General features: G+C 44.7%; 1 protein-coding gene across 11 annotated transcripts in view; it reads left to right on the top strand.

The window, feature by feature from the left end:
* The window catches only part of mpp7a (MAGUK p55 scaffold protein 7a), a 493,705-nt gene that overhangs the window by 45,114 nt on the left and 430,486 nt on the right, over positions 1 to 18,105 (top strand). For 4 of the 11 annotated variants that reach the window (XM_087987466.1, XM_043690508.2, XM_087987464.1 and 1 more), the window contains exon 1: positions 14,266 to 14,584. The exons of 3 other annotated variants lie outside the window; for them this stretch is intronic. The gene's annotated coding sequence lies outside the window, so the exon portion shown is untranslated. Of the gene's footprint in view, positions 1 to 14,264; positions 14,585 to 18,105 lie in introns of those variants that run through there. 4 more of the 11 variants (XM_087987468.1, XM_087987467.1, XM_087987471.1 and 1 more) reach the window with 2 other exon arrangements.

Genomic DNA, 18,105 nt, shown 5'->3' with positions numbered 1-18,105 from the left:
GAAGTAATGTATCCCCCACTCCATAGTGCCCAACCATAACAACAGATTCAAGGATAAGTGATGGCCTAGTGGTATTAATGCTTGACTACTAATTCAGTGATGTACTGAATTAGTTTTGCGAGCTTTAGTTCAAATCCCACCATAGCAGATGGTGGAATTTAAGTTCAATAAAAATCTCTCATCAAGAGCCTCGTAATGACTATGAAACTGTTGCTGATTGTTGGGAAAAAACTATGTGATTTACTAATGTCCTGTGGGGAGAGAAACTAATGTCCTTACCTGGTCTGATCTATATGTAACTCCAGATCTGCAGCTAAGTGGTTGATTTTTAAATACCCTCTGGACAATTAGGGATGAGTAATAAATGCTGACAAAAGTATGGAGCACGGAAGTGGCTCAGGGGCTCAGTGTTGTACCAGATTAGGAATTCTGGCGATCTGTGGCGAGGTAGCTGGTGGGCCTGAATGGGAGTTCTGGCGAGCCAGACTGCACTCTCGCAGTCAGTAGTGAGATAGCATTATGGAGGGGTGCATTCCCAGTGTCGGGGAGAGATTGAGTTTAGCGTAGGGAGGAGTATGTGCTCTCATGGGGGGGGGGGGGGGGGGCAGCCTGGGGCATCTTCAGGTCCATGGCAAAAGAAGGACTGAAATTTGTTTTTTTCTATTTTATACCAAGAAGGACTATAATATTTAACTTATTTCCTTATTTTTCTACATTGTACCAAAGATTTTGTATCTTAAGTGCCTTTGTTCCTAAGGTGATTTTGGACACTTTTCACTCTGCTCCTGTACTTGAGTACACATGACAATAAACTTAATTCTAATTCATCTTGTCTGAAGATTTTAGTTAAATTAGTTTTTTGTTGTGTATGCCAATGTATGTATGTAAGCTTTGACTAGAATACATTTTCTTTGTTGTCACCGCAAGGTAACGATTTTGTCCACTGCTTTGGGATTTTCTGATCAGGAGAGAACATTTTGATGATTTGTGTTCCTCCAGCTAAGCTCTGTCCCTTTCACACATGTTGCCATTTGTTTCTGTCCTGTTTGGAATAAAGGGAATCCCTGTTGATTTATCCATTCATTTATCCATTTTTTTCTTGTCTCACAAGAGTTCTCAGTTTCTGAGCAACAAAATGCCCAAAGATTGTTGGTGGAAGTCAATACCACTGCATCTCACACCCATGATTTATTATTTGAGAGCATAACATTGGAAGATGGCTGACCGACTAAGGAAGTGTATGAGCGTTTCTTTGTCTAGGTGGAGGATCTAACAGCATTAGCTAAAATGTTTTGGCATGACCCTCATATCCTTCAATCCCAGGTTCACGATGTCTGAGTAAAAGGAATAATATTGCAGCTATTGATATCCTTTGCAGAAGTTCCCCTGTTGTTCCTGTTGTCTATGGAACTATGTTGAACAACTGAGGTTCCAATCCTATTCCACATCTCGAGTTAACTTCTTGGCAGTTGATGACTGCCACAGTGGAGAAATTACATCATGATTATTTTGAATTGTGTGTCTTGGGCCAAGGCATCAGGGTCAGTCATCTGATATTCTGGCAGATCTGTGGCTCCAGAATCTGTGCTGGTATCTGTTTCTGGATTGTTTCACTTGTGTTTACTTCTGAAAAGTTCTGGGTGTCCGTCCAATAACTTTATATGCTGCAAGATTGTCAACAAAGACAAGATGGATCTCATTACTGTGAGATGGTTAGTGAAGTTTTAGGAAGGAATGAGATTTTGCCAATCTTCATTTGAGATTATATGTCCTATACAAAGACTTTCTGATGACCTCTTTCTTCAGGACACATTTCTTTGTCAAATTGTTTAGCTTTGTCATTCTAAGAACCTTGTGATTCTATGCAATTCTCCTCTCCATAACCAGATTCCAGAAATGCTGATCTCTTGTCTGGAAGATGGTTGCTTTCCAGAGTCGTCTTCATGGCTTTTGTCAAGAAATCTTGCGTAGCTCGATCACAACTGACATAATTGATATCATATTTCAAGAATAATAATATGGGTAACATGATTGTTCCAGTGAAGAGCAGTTTATCTGCCCTTGTGGTCTTGAATTATATCAGCTTTTCAACTATGTATCCACTGTTTATCCACAATGTTCCAGTTGCTGTTGTACAGAAAGCATTGAACCAAGAAAATATGTGACGACCTTGCGAAATATGTTCTTGGTATCCCTCATCTTTGCAGTTGAACCTTGGTGTTGGCTTCATTCCTCACCTCTCTGCTCCAGTTCTGCATTGCTATGGCTGCACAAAAATTAAAAGATTCGGGGAATAAAAATTGTGAAATATAAATGGAAAAACAACTCAACAGAGAGAAAACAATTAAGTGAATATGAAAAGTAGATGATTAGGTAAAATTAAGTGCACAGGGCTAAAGCTGATCTGCAGAATAGATAAATCAAATGGCAAACTGAGAAATACGAGGATAAACATGAATAGGTGAAGATATTGCAAAATCCCACACAGACGCATACTATGAATTTCCCTTTTTTGCTCTTTTATGGATCTGTAAATTTTGCATTTCTCAGTGGAGAGCATATAGCACTGCTGTTAATATCCAATCACTCTTGGAATTAATGCAGACCTTTCTGGTGCAACAACTAGCTCCAAATTTAAATTTATGATGGTGTTTTCAGAAATATTAGCTTCTCTTATTCCAGTAAATTTGCATTGATGAATATGAGTGATGAATACGAATGACGAATATTGTCCAGCTATAGTCCAGAAAAGGATTAAGTTCCCTTTAGTTCCGACAATAATGTGCATTGAGCTTACCACCATTTTGGCATAACAGAAACAGAAGCATGATGGACCTGAAGTCTTCATTTTGTTCCCTCTCTGCAGATGCTTCCAGATCTTTTTTTAATTCATTTGTGGGATGTTGGTGTTACTAGCTAGTCAGTATTTATTGCCCATTCCTAGTTGCCCTTGAGAAGTTGGTGATAAGCTGCCTTCTTGAACCGCTGTAGTCTATCTGTTGTAAGTTGACCCACATGCCCCAAGGGAGTGAATTTCAAGATTTTAAGCCAGTGAAGGAGTGGTTATATATTTCCAAGTCAGGATGTTGAGTGGTTTGAAGGGGAATTTTCAAATGGTGGTTTTTCCATGTATCTACTGCTCTTGTCCTTCCAAATGAAATTGGTCATGGGTTTGGAAGGAGCTATCTGAAGATCTTTGGTGAATTTCTACAGTGCAATGTGTAGATAGTACACACTGCTGCTACTGAATGTCAGTGATGGAGGGAGTGGATACTTGTGGATGTAGAGCCAATCAAGCGGACTGCTTTGTCTGGATGGTGTCAATCTTCTTGACTGTTATTTGAGCTGCATCTGTCCACGTAACTGGAGAGTATTCCACCACACTCCTTACTTATGCCTTATAGATGGTAGACAGGCTTTGAGCAATCAGAAGGTGAGTTACTTGCTACAGTATTCCAAATCTCTGACCCACTTTTGTAGCCATTATGTTTATGCGGTGAGCCCAGTTGATTTTCTGGTCAATGATAACTCCCAGGATGTTAATAGTGGGGGATTCAGTGATGGTAATTCCATTGAATGTCAAGGGACAGTAGTTAGATTGTCTCTTATTGGTGATGGTCATTGCCTGGCATTTGTATAGAATGAATGCTACTTGCCACTTGTCAGCGCAAGTCTTGATATTGTCCAGATCTTGTTGTATTTGGACATGGACTGCTTTAGTATCTGAAGAGTCACGAATGGTGTTGAACAGTGCACAATCATCGGTGAACATCCCTACTTCTGACTTTATGATGGAGGGAAGATCATTGATAAAGCAGCTGAAGATGGTTGGTCGAGGACACTATCCTAAGGAACTCCTGCAGAGATGTCCTGGAACTGAGATGACTGATCTCCAACAGCCACGACCATCTTCTTATGTACCAGGTATGACTCCAACCAATGTTGAAAATGTGGTGCTGGAAAAATACAGCAGGCCAGGCAGCATCCGAGGAGCAGGACATTTCGGGCATAAGCCCTTCTTCAGGAATGAGGCTGGTGTGCTAGGCGGGCTGAGATAAAAGGTAGGCGGGAGGGAATTTGGGGGAGAGGCGCTGGGAATACGATAGATGGAAGGAGGTGAGGGTGAGGGTGAAAGGCCGGAGAGGGGGTGGGGGCGGAGAGGTCGGGAAGAAGATTGCAGGTCAAGAGGGCGGTGCTGAATCTGAGGGTTGGGACTGAGATAAGGTGGGGGGGAGGGGAAATGAGGAAGCTGGAGAAACCTACATTCATCCCGTGTGGTTGGAGGGTTCCTAGGCGGAAGATGAGGCGCTCTTCCTCCAGGCGTTGTGTCGCCAGGGTCTGGCGATAGAGGAGGCCAAGGAACTGCATGTCATTGGTGGAGTGGGAGGGGGGGTTAAAGTGTTCAGCAATGGGGCGGTTGGGTTGGTTGGTGCGGGTGTCCCAGAGGTGTTACCTGAAACGTTCCGCAAGTAGGCGGCCTGTCTCCCCAATGTAGAGGAGACCACATTGGGTGCAGCGGATACAGTAAATGATGTGCGTGGAGGTGCAGGTGAATTTGCAACGGATATAGAAGGATCCATTGGGGCCTTGGAGGGAGGTGAGGGGGGAGGTGTGGGCGCAAGTTTTGCACTTCTTGCGGTTGCAGGGGAAGGTGCCGGGAGTGGAGGTTGGGTTGGTGGGGGGTGTGGACATGGGAGGTGTGGAGGGAGTGGTCGCTCCTGAATGCTGATAGGGGTGGACAGGGAAATATATCCCTGGTGGTGGGGTCTGTCTGGAGGTGGCAGAAATGACAGAGGATGATACGATGTATCCGGAGGTTGGTGGGGTAGAAGGTGAGGATCAGGAAGGTGAGGATCAGTGGGGTTCTGTCCTGGTGGTGATTGGGGGGGCGGGGTTCAAGGGCGAAGGTGTGGGAAGTGGAGGAGATGCGGTGGAGAGCTTTGTCAACCACGTCGGAGGGGAAATTGCGGTCTTTGAAGAAGGAGGCCATTTGAGTTGTTCGGTAGTGGAATTGGTCCTCCTGGGAGCAGATGCGGCGGAGGTGGAGGAATTGGGAAGGGTGTAATCTAGGTAGCCTCGATGACTCCAACCAATGGAGAGTTTGCCACCTGATACCCATTGATTCCAGTTTTGCTGGGCTCTGTGATGCCACACTTGGTCGAATGCAGCTTTGATGTCAATGGTTGTCACTTCTGGAATTCAGCATTTTTTGTCCATTTTTGAACCAAGGCTGTAATGAGGTTAGGAGCTGAGTGGTCCTGATGGAACCCAAAATGGGTGTCACTGAGCAGATTATTGCTGTGCAGGTGCTGCAAGATAGTACTGTTGACACCTTCCATCACTTTACTGATGATCAACAGTAGACTGATGGGGCAGTAACTGGTCATATTATATTTATCCTTTTTATGTACAGCACATACCTAGACAATTTTCCACATTGTCGGGTGCCAGTATTGTAACTGTACTAGAATAGCTTGGTCAGGGAATTGGCAAGAACTGGAGCACAAGCCTTTAGTAGTATTGCTGGAATGTTGTTAGGATCCGTAGTCCTTGCAATATCCAGTGTCTCCAATTGGTTTTTGATATCACGTGGAGTGAATCGAGTTGGCAGAAGACTGATACCAGTAATGCTGGGGGCCAATGGAGGAGGTTGAGAGGAATTATCCACATGGCACTTCTGGTCGAAGGTTGAAAATTCTGTTTTTATTTCAGATTTTCAGCATCTGCTATTAATTGTTCAGCAATGCAGAGCTCATGATTTGCTGATTTTCCAAACTGGCAAATACATCAGTTCATAGGAAATGTGTATGAAGAGTCATTTAAAGCCCATCAGGCCTGATCTATCATTCAGTAAGATTGAGGTTGGTCTGATTGCAGCTTAAACTTCACTTTTTTTCCTATCCCCCAATTCAGTCTACTTCCTTGACAACAAAAATCACTTGAACTCAGGCATCAATATCAATATCTTGAAAAGGTGGTAGTGTGCTGCCTTCTTTAACCAGTGCAGTCCATTTGGTGGAGGCATATCCATTATGCTGTTAGGGGGAGAATTCCTGTATTTTGAACCACCGACAGTGAAGAAACAGCAATATATTTATAAGTCTGGATGGTGACTGGCTTGGAGGGGAACTTGCAGATGGTGGTGTTCCCATGTGTTTGCCGTTCTTCTCCTCTTAGCTGGCAGTTGTCAGGAATTTGGAAAATTTTGTCTAAGGAGCTATCATGAATTTCCATAATGCATCTTGTAGATAGGGAAACAACATTACTACTGTGTGTCAGTGGTCAGGCAGTAAATATTTGTGGACATGGTGTCAATCAAATACAACACAAAAACAGAAGTTGCTGGAAAAGCTCAGCAGGTCTGCTTTATCTTGGATTTGGTGTTAGGTTTTGTGGGTGTTTTTGGAACTTCATTCACCTTAGCAAGTAGGGAGTCACACTCCTGACTTGTGCCTTGTAGATTGTGAACAGATTTTGGGGAGTCAGGAAGTGAGTTCCTTCCTGTAGGATTCCTCCCCTCTGACCTCCTAGTGTGGCCACTGTGTTTATATGACTAGTCCGCTTCAGTTTCTGCTCAATTCACAGAGTCATAGGATGTTGATAGTGGAAGTTTTGGTGATGGTAATGACATTGATGTCAAGGGGTGATAGGTACATTTTCTCTTGTCAGATAGTCATTGCCTGATACAGGTGTTGGGTGAACTTGCCACTTATCAGCCCAAAGCTGGACCAAAACTGAAGGATTCCTGATGAAGGGTTCTTGCCCGATTCTCCTGCTCCTTGGATGCTGCCTGACTGACTGTGCTTTTCCAGCACCAAACTCTCAACTCTGATCTCCAGCATCTGCAGTCCTCACTTTCTCCCAAAACTGAAGGGGTTCGGCCAAGAACACTACCCCAAAGAACTCTTGCTAAGATATTCTGGAGAAGAAACGACTAATCGCCAACCACTACAACCATCTTTCTTTGTGTCAGATAATACTCTAACCAGCAGATTGACAAGGACTCCTCAATAGGTAGACAAGTAGGAGGCTGGAAGAACACAGCAAGCCAGGCAGCACTAGGAGGTGGAGAAGACAACATTTTGGTGTAACCTTTCTTCAGGACTGAGGGTGGGTGTAATGGAGGTGCAGATAAAGAGTGTGGGGGGAGGGGGGAGGCAGTTTTGGGTGGGGAGAAGGGCTGAGTGGTGAAGTAGTGACAGGTGAACACAGGTAGAGAGTATGACCTGGTTGGTCGATGGGAGGAATGAATCCAGTTGGTAGCTGGAAGGAAGGGTTGGTCGGAGGTATTGAAGGGAGAGGGAAGGGCTGGAAAGAGAGTTGGGGATGGGAAGGGAGATTATTTGAAATTGGAGAACTCAATGTTGAATCCCCAGGCTGTAATCTGACAAGCGGAAGATGAAGCGTTGTTCCTTTAATTTGCAGTCTGATTTGCTATGGCAATGGAGGAGGCCAAGGATGGTCATATCAGAAAAAGAATGGGATTAAAATGGGCAATGGCTGGGAGGTCAGGTTGGCCCATGCAGGCCCAGCTGTGATGCTGTAATTAGGTCAGGAATTGAGTGATCCTGGTGGAATTCAAACTGATTGTCATTGAGCCGGTTATTGCTAAGCAAATGCTGCAAGATAAATGCTGTCGATGGCCATTCTATACCAAGCTGCTTATCCTATTTCACACACAAGTAGTCTTGTTTTCTAGTTTCACTGAATTGAGAATGCGTTTTCAGATTTGCCTTGTGCTGTGCCTGGCATGCCTTCCTGTGATAATCAGTAAGAGGTTTGCTTTCCAATGTTTGATCTGACTCAATTAGATTTCATTTAGTCTGGAATCAATGTTCAGGTCTCCCAGGGCAACCCATTTTCAATGGTAATCCACTGTATTGCCCACTCTGCTTGTTCTATTCTGTAGCTGGAGCAGGAAGATCTCAGGAATAGCAATGGTGTTGTCTGGGAGGTCTGATTTTGAGAACATAATAGACTGTCCTCTCTTCCAAATATATTCTTCTTTACTGTCTCACTTGGATGGCTCCATTTGTTCACACAAGCTGCAAAAATCTTAAATTTGACGGTATTAGGCAAGAACTTTTGAAAGCTGATTGGAGGCAGATGTTCGCAGGTAAAGGGACGGCTGGAAAATGGGAAGCCTTCAGAAATGAGATAACAAAAATCCAGAGAAAGTATATTCCTGTCAGGGTGAAAGGGAAGGCTGGTAGGTATAGGGAATGCTGGATGACTAAAGAAATTGAGGGTTTGGTTAAGAAAAAGAAGGAAGCATATGTCAGGTGTAGACAGGACAGATCGAGTGAATCCTTAGAGTATAAAGAGAGTAGGAGTATACTTAAGAGGGAAATCAGGAGGGCAAAACGGGGACATGAGATAGCTTTGGCAAATAGAATTAAGGAGAATCCAAAGGATTTTTACAAATATATTAAGGACAAAAGGGTAACTAGGAAGAGAATAGGGCCCCTCAAAGATCAGCAAGGCGGCTTTTGTGTGGAGCCACAAAAAAATGGGGGAGATACTAAATGAATATTTTGCATCAGTATTTAGTGTGGAAAAGGATATGGAAGATATAGACTGTAGGGAAATAGATAGTGACATCTTGCAAAATGTCCAGATTACAGAGGAAGTAATGGTTAAAGGTGGATAAATCCCCCGGAGCTGATCAGGTGTACCCGAGAACTCTGTGGGAAGCTAGAGAAGTGATTGCAGGGCCTCTTGCTGAGATATTTGTATCATCGATAGTCACAGGTGAGGTGCCGGAAGACTGGAGGTTCGCAAATGTGGTGCCACTGTTTAAGAAGGGCGGTAAAGACAAGCCAGGGAACTATAGACCAGTGAGCCTGACCAGGGTGGGCAAGTTGTTGGAGGGAATCCTGAGGAACAGGATATACATGTATTTGGAAAGGCAAGGACTGATTAGGGATAGTCAACATGGCTTTGTGGGTGGAATATCATGTCTCACAAACTTGATTGAGTTTTTTGAAGAAATAACAAAGAAGATTGAGGAAGGCAGAGCAGTAGATGTGATCTATATGGACTTCAGTAATGTGTTCAACAAGGTTCCCCATGGGAGACTGATTAGCAAGGTTAGATCTCATGGCGTACAGGGAGAACTAGCCATTTGGATACAGAACTGGCTCAAAGGTAGAAGACAGAGGGTGGTGGTGGAGGGTTGTTTTTCAGACTGGAGGCCTGTGACCAGTGGAGTGCCACAAGGATCTGTGCTGGGCCCTCTACTTTTTGTCATTTACATAGATGATTTGGATGCGAGCATAAGAGGTACAGTTAGTAAGTTTGCAGATGACACCAAAATTGGAGGTGTAGTGGCAAAGAGGGTTACCTCAGATTACAACAGAATCTGGACCAGATGGGCCAATGGGCTGAGAAGTGGCAGATGGAGTTTAATTCAGATAAATGCGAGATGCTGCATTTTGGGAAAGCAAATCTTAGCAGGACTTATACACTTAACGGTAAGTTCCTAGGGAGTGTTGCTGAACAAAGAGACCTTGGAGTGCAGGTTCATAGCTCCTTGAAAGTGGAGTCGCAGGTAGATAGGATAGTGAAGGCGGCGTTTGGTCTGCTTTCCTTTATTGGTCAGAGTATTGAGTACACGTGTTGGGAGGTCGTGGTGCAGCTATACAGGACATTGGTTATGCGACGGTTGGAATATTGCGTGCAATTCTGGTCTCCTTCCTATCGGAAAGATGTTGTGAAACTTGAAACGGTTCAGAATAGATTTACCAGGATGTTGCCAGGGTTGGAGGATTTGAGCTACAGGAAGAGGCTGAACAGGCTGGGGCTGTTTTCCCTGGAGTGTTGGAGGCTGAGGGGTGATCTTATAGAGGTTTACAAAATTACGAGGGGCATGGATAGGATAAATAGGCAAAGTCTTTTCCCTGGGGTTGGGGAGTCCACAACTAGAGGGTATACATTTGGGGTGAGAGGGGAAAGATATAAAAGAGACCTAAGGGGCAACTTTTTCACGCAGAGGGTGGTACGTGTATGGAGTGAGCTGCCAGAGGATGTGGTGGAGGCTGGTATAATTGCAACATTTAAGAGGCATTTGGATGGGTATTTGAATAGGAAGGGTTTGGAGGGATATGGGCTGGGTGCTGGCAGGTGGGACTAGATCGGGTTGGGATATCTGGTCGGCATGGACGGGTTGGACCGAAGGGTCTGTTTCCATTTCGTACATCTCTAGGAATCTAATGACTCTGTGGAACAAATTCAAGAGCTGAGACTCCTCCACTTTGGATCACCATACTGCTTCATTTGCAGCATAACCTCCTATCCCTGACCACAAACCAAATCAGAAATACTTAACCTCAGGTGTGACTGCATCCTGGAACAAAATAACAAAGTAACACCAACCTTTCCCCACTGTATCAAATGTTCCCCAAGTTTACACACTTGTTGCAGATGTATTTGCCAAAATCACAAAGGTGATCAGCTTTGGTCACCAGCTCCCACATGCTACAGCTGCAATAAGTCATGTGCCTGGTCATCTTTACCTTGTTTGGCTTTCATGAATTAGGTTTCATTTTGGATGACTATTTTGAGTTCTGTTTGAGGTTTAACTATTGACATTATAAACTTAATGTAATTAATGTACCTTTCCAATAAGAGTAAAAACTCCTGCCCAAATTTACACAGGGAAAACTATGTAGGACTAATCAATTACCCATCTTCACACCTGGTTTTCAAGTCCTCAGTCTGTCTCCATTCCCTCTCTTGGAACATTGCTGTTTGTAAAAGGTCAGAATAGCACCTCCTCCTTCATAGAAATGAATTTCCTCAAATGAGTAAATTCATGAGATAAAGCATCTGGTTTCATTGCACAATCTCGAACAATTAACTTTGTGCAACTAACTTCATACTTGTGCAAAACCTCTTGCATTTATATCACCTCAGTTTCCAGTGAAATGAGTCAGCACTGCAGGCTCGGGAACCAGTTTCAACTCATCACCTAACTAATTACCCTGCACATGACCTAAACAAGGACCTTGTTTATCACTAATGTTGAAATAAACTACATTGGGTAAGTTAAGTGCTAAATATGAACTTCACAAGATTTTAGAAAGTGATCAAACCTTATTCTCTCACTTAATAATTACCTGGATTTAAATACATCAGAGCAGTAGACCATTTAGGACCTCAAGTCTGTTATGTTATACAAGATCATGGGCGGCAAGGTGGCACAGTGGTTAGCACTGCTGCCTCACTGCGCCGGAGACCTGGGTTCAATTCCTGCCTCAGGCGACTGACTGTGTGGAGTTTGCATGTTCTCCCTGTGTCTGCGTGGGTTTCCTCCGGGTGCTCCAGTTTCCTCCCACAGTCCAAAGATGTGCAGGTCAGGTGAATTGGCCATGCTAAATTGCCCGTAGTGTTAGGTAAGGGGTAAATGTAGGGGTATGGGTGGGTTACGTTTTGGCGGGTTGGTGTGGACTTGTTGGGCCCAAGGGCCTGTTTCCACACTGTAATGTAATCTAATCTAATCATGACTAATCACCAACTTTAATGTTGTTTTCCCCTTGTCCCTTAATGCCATGAGTAATGACAAATCTACCAATCTGTCTTGAACTTACTTAATGACTGAGCTTCCAGAGCCCCAGGGCGAGGCAATTCCGAGGATTCACTGAGTGAAAAAAAATCCTCTTCACCTCAGCCTTAAATTGCTTGCCTTTTGCTTTTCGAATATTCCTCTGGTTCTTAACCCCACAAACTTTCTGCATCTACTTTGCCTATACTTTTCAGAACTTTGAAAGTATCAATAACAGCCGATGTTGCAGATCTTCTGAATTATAGAGTCATAGAGATGTACAGCATGGAAACAGATCCTTCAGTCCAACCTGTCCATCTTCTCATAGAACATTGCCACCATCCAGGAATCAGTCTGGGGAATGTCTGCTACGTTACCTCAACAACAAGAATATCTTTCTCAGGCAAGAGGACTTGAAATGTAATCTCACTCATATTATATACAATTGAAGCAATACTTCCTTGCTCCTGTACTCAAATCCCATTATGATCGAAGCTTGCAGCGTCTTGTTAGCCTTCAAAGACTTAAGAACAAGGACACCGCTGTTTTTTGCACATCAGTAATTTTCAATCTCCCACTATTCATGAAATTCTCACCTCTGTTCCGTTGACCAAAGTTGTCACCTCTGGGTTAACAAAACTAGGTTGGAAGAAAGTCAGAAATTGCTGGAAAATCTCAGCAGGTTCTGAAGCAGAGTCACTGAACTGAAAATATTAACTCTGATTTCTGTCCACAAGTGCTGCCAGACCTACTGAGACTTTCCCGTGCCTCTTCAGCACCCCCTGAGATTTTCCAGCAATTTCTGTTTTTGTTTGATTTCCAGCATCTGCAGTTCCTTCCCTTTTTTTTGAAGGAAGCCATCCTATCGAGGAACTTTCCAAGAAGGTCAACAAAGGAACTCATAATTGCATCACAACTCTGTATCTTTCTGCACTTTCTTCATTACTTCTAACATTATTCTCAACTTTTTCAAGCAGAGGGTGGTACGTGTATGGAATGAGCTGCCAGAGGATGTGGTGGAGCCTGGTACAATTGCAACATTTAGAAGGCATTTGGATGGGTATATGAATAGGAAGGGTTTGGAGGGATATGGGCCGGGTGCTGGCAGGTGGGACTAGATTGGGTTGGGATATCTGGTCGGCATGGACAGGTTGGACCGAAGGGTCTGTTTCCATGCTGTACATCTCTATGACTCTAAAATTGCCATATTTTGATGAAAGGAATAAAATCATGGAATCCCTAGTGTGGAAATGGGCCCTTCGGCTCAACAAGTCCACACTGACCCACCGAAGAGTAACCATGCCATCCCATTCCCCTACCCTACTACTCTACCATTCCCCCGAGTAATGCACCTAACCTACACATCCCTGAACACCATGGGCAATTTTACATTTACCTTAGATCGATTAGATACCCTTCGGCCCAACAAGTCCATACCGACTCTTCGAAGAGCAACCCGACCTAACCCATTCTCCCACCCAACATTTACCCCTTACTAATGCACCTTACACTCTGGGCATTTTAGCATAGCCAATCTATCTAACCTGCACATCTTTGGACTGTGGGAGGAAACCAGAGCACCCGGAGAAAACCCATGCAGACACAGGGAGAATGTGCAAACTCCACACAGACAGTCGCCCAAGGCAGCATTTGAACCTGGGTCCCTGGTGCTGTGAGGCAACAATGCTCACCACTGAGCCATCGTGCCACCTAAACTGCACATCTTTGGATTATGGGAGGAAACCAGAGCACCTGAAATAAACCCACACAGACACAGTCAAAATGTGCAAACGCCACAGAGACAGTCACCCAGGACTGGAATTGAACCCGGGTCCCTGGTGCTCTGAGGCAGCAATGCTAACCAATGAGTGTTATCAAACATGTCTAAACTAGTAATGATGCGAATCTGAAACACATGCATGGAGGGGACTTGGCCCAGGGTCTGCTAGGTGAAAGTAAGGACTGCTGGAGGTTAGAGGAGTCGAAAGTGTGGTGCTGGAAAAGCACAATAGATCAGCCAGCATTTGAAGAGCAGGAGAATGAAGGGCTTTGCCCTAACCATTGTTTTCCCTGATCCTCCGATGCTGCCTGACCCAGAGTCTCCTACCTCAGAGAGCTGTGGATGTTCATTCGATGAGTATATTCAAGTTAGAGGCTCACAGACGTTTCGGCATTATTGGAATTAAGGCATGGGTTTAGTGTGGGGAAGGTTTTTTTTTAAAAAAATATTTGTTATAGCTTTTGTACAAAAGCGTCTCAGTTAAAATCAGTGAAAAAGTGGGGTCACAATCTATAATAAATACAGCAATTCCGAACTGCACCCGCCAAATGTTTCAAGCAATGTTGCAGATCGTGAGGAAACAGCTATACACTTAAACAACAACAGAATTTGCTGGAAAAGCTCAGCCGTTCTGGCAGCATCTATAAAGAGCATTCAGAGTTAACGTTTCGCCTCGAGCGACCCTTCCTCAGGGCCACTCTTGAATACCCTTGCGCAGTCGCGTCAGAATCTTGTTTTCCCAAGTGACGGGCCGAAGAGACAGTCTCGAGCTGACGACGCGGATGGGTGGGCGGAGAGGGCGTGACGCCAGCGTTTGCCCGGCAACGCCGGCGGTGATTGGCAGCTGGTCGGATCGTGGCGGACTCATGGGGGAGGGTGGAAGGATGAGGCAGAGGGAGCGCGCAAGCGCGGTCGGCAGCGAATTGGAAGGGGCCCTGTGGGACTGGTAGGACGGGAGGGAACTGGCATCATTGACAGTGGCTTCAGTCCCACTGGGAGACGGTGAGGCTGAGTCAGTCAGACACCTCACTCTCTGGGGGATAGTGCCAGTTAGTTCGAGCACCGTGTCGATACTAACACAGATTTCCGTCCGCACACACACACACGCACACGCACCCCAGAGAAGGAGTGGCAGTTAGCTTCGGCCGTTGGTTGTCTCATGCTCTCGTTTTTGTATCGGTCGTGAAAAGAAATGTGTGCAACGCCACGATCTTATCATCAGAGATAACGCTGCGTGAGCCGTGCTGGACTTACTACCAGAGGTATTAACATTTTAAATCTGCTCCACAGTAGTAGATGGACGCCTTTCTTCGGTGTGTGTCGGCATTCTCGCGAGCTGGGGGGGGGGGGGGGGGTGAAGAAAGCACCATCATGTGCGACGGCGCGGATTTGAACCCGTGGCTTCGCGGTCGGGGGGCGGTGGGTTTCTGTGATTGCAATAATTTGCTGCTTTTTGACCAGCGGTGATCATCGGAAAATTAAACCTTGACGAACCTGCTGTGTTTCATTTAATCATTGACATTTGAGGTGGCGTTGTTTTTTTTGTGTCTGTTAAAGTTGAGAGTGCAAGGCCAGTACGGCTCCCAAATGCACTGATTTCACACCGTTTGAAAGGAAGGGGGTTGGGAGGATTCTCGATGTTTTGGGCATCACTTTGCGGGGCGGAGGCTGAATAAAAGCTAAAGAGTTAACTTGAATCGAACGAATTGCTTTGCAATCCAAATCACCGTTCATGTTCTTTTGTTTTACACACCAACCGTGAAGAGCGTATTTACTTTAAAATGGAATGACAAGCTGTGATTTATTCGATAAAATGAGAATTGGGTCTGTTACTGACCCGGAATTCCTTCCCCAATTCTAATAGTTGTCTCATGCAGAACCAGACTTTGCGGTGATGTCCTGTTTGACCCCAATGCTCGACTTTTGATCCATATTGTCTCGGTCAGAAATGACACTTCCGTCACATAACCTGCATCTGCCCGACCTCAGCCCATCTGTGCGCTGAGATCCTAACTTCCTTGTATTTCTCAGCTCTTGACTTGGCTATTCCTGTACGAGAACCGAACATTCCGAATGCTGGAAATACTCAGCAGATCAAGCAACATCTGTGGGTGGGGCTGGGGGTAGGGAGGAGTGGAAGACAGATTCGGGCCAGTGACCTTTTCATTCGAACTGGAAAATAGTTTTTTTAAAAAAAGCAACAGGTTTTTCACAAGTGGTGTGCTCGGCAAAGGGTGAACAGAGAAAATAAAAACAATGATCGAGTGGAGACTGAGATGATGGTGCAAAACCAGAAAGGAGACTAGCAAAGTTAAGGTGGGCTGGAATGAGCTGTAAAGATGAAGAGAATCATCACCAGTTGCTGTCTGACAAGTTGGCCGCAGAACAATAAAATAATTTGATGTGTCAAGTCTGCTCCGCTGTTTGATCATGACTTTTTTATGTTTCTCTCTCCATCCTCCTGCCTTCATCCTGTAACCCTCGACCCCTTAGGAATCAAGAACCTCTCTGTCTGAAATACATTAAATGACTTGGCCTCCACAGCCTCCTTTGGCAATGACTTCCACAGGTACACCACCCTCTGGCTGAAGAAATTCCTCTTTGGTTTATTTTTGTCACATATGCTGAGATACAGTGGAAGGTGTTGTTTTGTGTGCTAAACAAATGGATCATATATGAAGTACATCAGGGTAGCAGAACAGAGTACAGGTAATAGTGTTATAGCTGCAGAGAAGATTCAGAAAGAGACATCAAAATTGATGTTTGAGAGGTCAGCTCAGAAGTCTGACGAAGCAGACAAGAAGCTGTTGTTGAATCTGTTTTTCAGACTGGAGGCCTGTGACCAGTGGAGTGCCCCAAGGATTAGTGCTGGGTCCACTACATTTTGTCATTTATATAAATGATTTTGGAGGTGAGCATAAGGTATAGTTAGTAAATTTGCAGATGACACCAAAGTTGGAGATGTAGTGCACAGCGAAGAAGGTTACCTCAGATTACAACAGGATCTGGATCAGATGGGCCAGTGGGCTGAGAAGTGGCTGATGGAGTTTAATTCAGATAAATGTGATGTGCTGTATTTTGGGAAAGCAAATCTTAGCAGGATGTATTCACTTAATGGTAAGGTCCTCGGGAGTGTTGCTGAACAAAGACACCTTGGAGTGCAGGTTCATAGGTCCTTGAAAGTGGAGTCGCACGTAGATAGGATAGTGAAGAAGGCATTTGGTATACTTTCCTTTATTGGTCAGAGTATTGAGTACAGGAGTTGGGAGGTCATGTTGCAGCTGTACAGGGCATTGGTTAGGCCACTGTTGGAATATTGCGTGCAATTCCGGTCTCCTTCCTATCGGAAAGATGTTGTGAAATTTGAAAGCGTTCAGAAAAGATTCACAGGGTTGGAGGATTTGAGCTATTGGGAGAGGCTGAACAGGCTGGGGCTATTTTCCCTGGAGTGTCGGAGGCTGAGCGGTGACCGTATAGAGGTTTAGAAAATTATGAGGGGAATGGATAGGATAAATAGGCAAAGTCTTTTCCCTGGGGTTGGGGAATCCAGAACTAGAGGGCATACATTTGGGGTGAGAGGGGAAAGATATAAAAGAGACTGAAGGAGCAACTTTTTCCATGCAGAGGATGGTACGTGTATGGAATGAGCTGCCAGAGGAAGTGGTGAAGGTGAGTACAATTGCAACATTGAGAAGGCATCTGGATGGGTATGTGAATAGGAAGGGTTTGGAGGGACATGGGCCAGATGCTGCTAGGTGGGACCAGATTGTGTTGGGATATCTGGTCGGCATTAACGAGTTGGACCGAAGGGTCTGTTTCCACGCTGTCCATCTCTGACTCTAATAAATGTATTCGAACTTTTATATCTTCTGCCTGATATAAGAGGGTGGTAGAGAGTAAAACAAGGATAGGTCGGGTCTTTTGATTATGATTCCTGAGGCAGCAGGAAGTATAGATGGAGTCAATGGATGGAAGGCTCATTTGTGTGATGGACTGGGCTGTGTTCAGACTCTCTGTAGTTTCTTGCGGTTTTAGGAAGAGCAGTTGCCATACCACGCTGTGATGTATCCAAATAGGATGCTTTCTGTGGTGCATATGTAAAAATTGGTAAGAACCATTGTGCACTTAGTGAATTTCCTTAGCCTCCTGAGAATTGAGATGTTGTTGAGATTGCTTGACCATCGCATCAACATAGGTGGACCAGGACAGATTGGTGATCATCACACCCATGAATTTGACGCTTCTGACTGTCTGCACCCAGCATTGTTGATGTAACAGAGACATGCCCTCCAATCTGCTTCCGGGAGTCAATAACCAGCTCCTTCATTTTGCTGACATTGATGGAGAGATTGACTTCACACCATGCCACTAGGCACTCAGTCTCGTTCCTGTATTCTGTCTCGTCCGTTGTTTGACACCACCATTGTTTGAGATCCGAACAACAATGGTGGTGTCATCAGCAAACGCGTAAGTGGGATTTAGGGTGAAATTTGTCCACAAAGTCATGAATGGATGAGGAGTATCATAGGGGCTGAGTATGCAGTGTTGCAGGACCGTGGTGTTGAAGATTATGTTGGAGGAGGTGTTGTTGCCTATTACTGTTTGCAGTCTCTGGATCTGGAAGTCCAGGATCCAGTTATAAAAGGGATGGCCAAGACCTGGGTCTGAGTTTTGTGATGAGTTTGTTTGGAATTATGGTGTTGAAGGTGGAATTGTAATTCATGAGTTGGAGCCTAATGTAGGTATCCTTGCTGTCCACATGTTCCAAAGATGAGTTTAGGGC

The sequence above is a fragment of the Chiloscyllium plagiosum genome, unplaced genomic scaffold (assembly GCF_037043375.1).
Source record: "Chiloscyllium plagiosum isolate Xiang-an unplaced genomic scaffold, Cpla_swu_hap1 HiC_scaffold_5, whole genome shotgun sequence".
Taxonomy (NCBI): Eukaryota; Metazoa; Chordata; class Chondrichthyes; order Orectolobiformes; family Hemiscylliidae; genus Chiloscyllium; species Chiloscyllium plagiosum.
The sequence above is the reverse complement of the archived record's forward strand: the minus strand, read 5'-3'. Positions and strand labels throughout refer to the sequence as shown.